Genomic DNA, 5,000 nt, shown 5'->3' with positions numbered 1-5,000 from the left:
TGCACGCCAGAGAACTAGTAAATGACGAGCTGGTAGTGTCATTTATGAGTCTGCCCTTTTATATTGAGGACAGGGAGATACTGGCAAAGTTGCAACTATGGGGAGTAGCAGCAGTATCTCCCATTAAAAGAAGGATGTGGCCAGGGACAAATGTGGCAGACGGGACTAGGTTCCTGAAAGTGAAGTTTAATAATGAAATACAATCGCTGCCGTACTCTGCAAGATTTGACACTGCGCTGGGGGCAGAGTATTTCAGGGTGCTACATGATAAGCAGGTGAAGGTGTGCAGGCTGTGCATAAAACCTGGGCACATAATGAGAGAGTGCCCGGAATTTCATTGCAATAGATGTGGAGTGCAGGGCCATTATGCAAGGGAATGCAAGCAGGGGAGGAAGAAATGTGAGCTGTGCCAGAACCTTATGAATGAATGCAGATGCAATAAGAGTGAGGCAGAAGATGGCACAAGTGAGAATGGAGAAGAAAGTGAGAGCGGAAGCAGTGAGGAGGGGGAGGCAGAGGAAATGGAAAGTGTGGAGGAGGGAGTCGGAAAAGAAACTGAGGAGACTGAGAAGGAGGATGCAAGCAGGCAGGAAGGAGAGAGGCCGGAGGAGGAGACTGAAGGCGGAAAGAAAGCTGGAACGGACCGGAACGAGAGAACGAGAGGAAACAACGAGGAGGAGGATGCGGGCAGGAGGAGAGGAGTGCTGGAACGTGAGGTGAGGACGGAGGCGACGGCAGAAAGGAGGAGAGACGGGATGGAGAAGAAACCGCCAAATACGAAGGAGACGAGAGGACCAGAGAAGGGGGCGATGGTCGAAAGAAAAGACGGAGAGGAGGAAGTAGGCCCGGGGAGGAGGAGAAGAGAGGACAACACAGGAGGGAAGGAGAAGGCAGCAGGTGGAGCGAAGACCACTGAAACTGCAGAGGAGACCACCACGCCACAGACGGTAGGAGCTGAAACAGACATGGAGATAGAGGAGCAAATAAAACAACTGAGGAAAAGACAAACTAATCAGAAACATATGAGGAATAATAAGAAAAGTAGAACCAAGGAAAAAATAAAATGAAAATAGCAATACTACTAATGTTAACAATAATATCAATAAATGCAAGGGGGCTAAAAAATAAAATCAAAAGACATCAGATCTATGGAGAGAGTAACTATGATATAATATGCATACAGGAAACACACTGGGATGAGAGATGTATGAAAGAGGTGGAGGATGAATGGAGAGGAGATGTGTATGCAAATAATGGGGAAGGGAATGCAAGGGGTGTAGCAATATTAACAAAAAAAGGAGTGATAGGGAATGTGAGAAGGTGTGATGATGAGGGAGATGGGAGGGTGATTGGGATCAAATTTGAATATATGAATGAGGAAATGAAGCTGGTAAATGTGTATGCTCCGAATGAGGAGAAAGAAAGAAAGGTGATGTTTGAAAAAATGGAAAAAATGTGTGTTGACAACTGTATGATTGTTGGGGACTGTAATGTGTGGTGTGGGAAACTGGATGTGTCAAAAAACATGCATTTTAAAAATGATACAACAAGAGAGGTATTAGAAAAACTAAAAAGTATGAAAGGACTGAGTGATGTATGGAGAGAAAGAAATCCAGAGGGGAGAGAGTTCTCAAGAATACAACTGGTGAAAGGGGAATTAAAACAGAGCAGGATAGATTTAGTATTGAGCACGAAGGGCTTAGCAGAAGGGATAAAGAGTATAGAATATATAACCACAACTTATAGCGATCACAAGGTGTTAAAATATACAATAGGAGGGGAAACAAAGAGAAGAGGAGGGGGGGTGTGGTGTATGAATGGTCGGTTGCTCAAAGATGAAAAATATAAAAAAGAGGTGAGAGATTACATACAGTGGGAGATGGATGAGAGCATGTATGAGGAAGAAACGGGGAGGTGGTGGGAAAGGTTGAAAGAGGGGATAAGGGAAATAAGCAAAAAACACAGTAGAAATAGGGGAAAGAAAGAGAGGGAGAGAGAAAAAAGGTTAAAAGAGGAGTTAGAGGAAGAGGAGAAGAAAGCGGGGGAAGGAGGCAATTATGACATAGAGGGATCCATAAGGAAGAAAGATGAACTAAAGGAGATAGAACAGAGAAAGTGTGAAGGTGCAATAATTAGAAGTAGGGCAAGATATGCAGTAGAGGGGGAAAAATGTACAGGTTATTTCTTAGGGCTAGAGAATACAAGGCAGGAGAAAAATTATTTTGAGAAAGTGGAGGGAAAGGGAGGCGAAAAAATAACAGATTTTGTAGGGATAGTGGAAAGAGTTGAAGAATTTTATAGGGAGTTATATAAGAAAGAAGAGGTAGATGAGGAGAGTAGCAGACAGGTGGTAGACAAGATGGAGGCTAAACTGAGTGATGAGGATAGGGAGGTGTGCGAGGGAGAGATAAGTAAGGGAGAGATAGAGGAAGCAATAAATGGGTTAGGCAGGAATAAAAGTCCAGGGATAGATGGAATAATAGGCGAATTTTATATAGAGTTTAGAGAAGAATTAGTACCAGTATTGGATAGATTATATAGATGGATAGAAGAGAAGGGAGAAATGCCGCATAGTATGATAACAGGGTTAGTTAGCATCATTTATAAAAAAGGAAGTAGGGACAAATTAGAAAATTACAGGCCACTCACAGTGTTAAATGGGGACTATAAGGTTTTAGCAAAGGTGTTAGCAAATAGATTGAAGGGAGTAATAGGGACGGTGGTGGGAAGCACACAAGCATATAGTATACCAGGGAGAGACATAGCAGACACAATAAGTAGCATTAGGGATACAATAATACACATGAAGAGAAACAGTGGAGGGGTTATAGCGAGTTTAGATCTTAATAAAGCATTCGATAGAGTAGATCACGGATATTTGTATAAAGTGTTAGGAAAGATGGGATTTGGAGAGAAATTGATAGGATGGGTGAGGAGAATGTATGAAAGAGCAGGAAGTAAGATTAAGGTCAATGGGATAGTCACGGGTGAATTTAGAATAGAAAGATCAGTGAGGCAGGGATGTCCGCTATCGGCTTTGCTGTACTCCTTGTCGGCAGAGCCGTTAGCGGTACTCATTTTGAAAAATAGGAGGATTAGGGGGATAGAAATACCGGGTGGACAGGTGAGCACTCTATATCAATATGCGGATGACACAACGGTGACAGTTAGGGATAGGGAAAGTGTAGTTGAAGTATTAGGGAGTGTAGAATTATATGGTAGGGCATCTGGAGCCAAAATAAACATAGATAAGTCAGAAATAATGTACATAGGTGGGAGTAGAGAAAAGATGGGAGAGATAGGATTGAAGGAAAACAATGGGTACATGAAGGTGCTAGGGATAAACTTGGGGATTGAGGGAGAGGAAGGGAGGGATAGGCAATACGAAGTAATGATAAATAGCCTGAAAAAAACGTTAGGGTTTTGGAAACTAAGGAAGTTGAAACTAAAAGGTAAGGTAGTAGTGGTGAATGCGCTGATTATGAGTAAAATGATATATGTGATGAATGTGATGGATGTGCCTGTGAGAGTGTTGAAAGAGGTGGAAGGGGTTATAAGTAACTTTTTGTGGGATGGGGGGGGGAGTAAGGATAGCGAGGGAAGTTTTAGAAAATGATTATGAAGACGGGGGGTTGAAGTTAGTGAATCTAGAGGGGAAAAAGAAGGCACTAAGGGTAAAAATGATGGTAAGATACTTAAGGGATGATGGAGACCATGTGTGGAAGGCCTTTTTGAAAGAAGCAATGAATAAATGTGGAGGGTGTGGGGAGAGTGGAATGTACATGAAATTTAAAAAAGGCATGATGAATGGGGTGACGGAAATCCACAAAGAGATGTTTGGAGCATGGGGTGAGTTTTTAAAAAGTGTGAAGTATGAATGCGAGGATGTGAGACAGGTTTGGGAGCAACCAGTGTTTTTAAATCCCAAACTCACGGTGGGAGGAGAAATGATTTATAACAGGGTGATGTGGAGGGCTGGGATAAGAAGGATAAGGGATTTAGTGTATGAGTATATACCAGGATTCATGGGAGCACAGGCAGTGGTGGATGAAGTAAGAGAGAATGGGGATGAAATTTGGCTAGGCACAGCAAGAGGTGAATTAGAGAAAATTAAGAAAGCAATGCCCAAAGAGTGGATAGGAATGATAGAGAGAGAAAACATGGTGAAGGTGGGAAACAAGATAGAGATGTATGTTGGGGAAGGGGAGTGCAAGGTGAGTCTGAAAAATGTGAAAACCAGGGTTATGTATGCATGTATGAGAGGAAAAGAGATACGGAGACCGGCTGCAGAGAAAGTGTGGAGCAAAGTAATGAATGAGTTGGATGCGAGAAAGATATGGGAAAATCTGAGGGTGAAATGGAATAGTATTGAATGCGAACATTTTGATTTTATGCTGAGGCACAACCGGATCTATAACAACCTAATAATCAGCAAATTTGACAGCAAGGTGGGAAAGGAATGTGATGTATGTGGGGAGGGAGTGGAAACATGTATGCATGAGTTTGTTGAATGTGGGGAATTAACGGGATACTTTGGAAAAATGAAGGAACTAATAAACAAGTGCTGGAAAGGGGATTTGGGGGTAATGATGGAATGGAAGAAATTGTGGCTGTTTGGTGTGAATGAAAGAAAGGATGGATGCAATATTGATCTAATGAACTATGTGCTGAGCCATGCCAGATATGCCGTAAAACTAAGAAGGGACATGGCCCATTACGAAAAAAGGGGATGTGAGGTATGGACGATCTTCAAACATCTGATAGAAAGAGATGTGAGATTGATATGGAGTTATATTGGGGAAGAGGAGTTTAGGAAAGGATTTGTGGAAGACAGCACTTTTATTGAAGTAATAAATGGGAATGTGAATGAGTTGAGAATGAATTTTGGTTAAAAGTTTTTTTTTTCTTTTCTTTATTCAATGAGTTAATTTTGGTTTTATTTATTTGTTGATTTGTGTGTTTCCTGTGAAATATGGTATATGCATGTAAAAATGTACAAA

Source organism: Platichthys flesus, chromosome 22, assembly GCF_949316205.1.
Source record: "Platichthys flesus chromosome 22, fPlaFle2.1, whole genome shotgun sequence".
Taxonomy (NCBI): Eukaryota; Metazoa; Chordata; class Actinopteri; order Pleuronectiformes; family Pleuronectidae; genus Platichthys; species Platichthys flesus.
Note: the sequence above shows the minus strand (reverse complement) of the source record.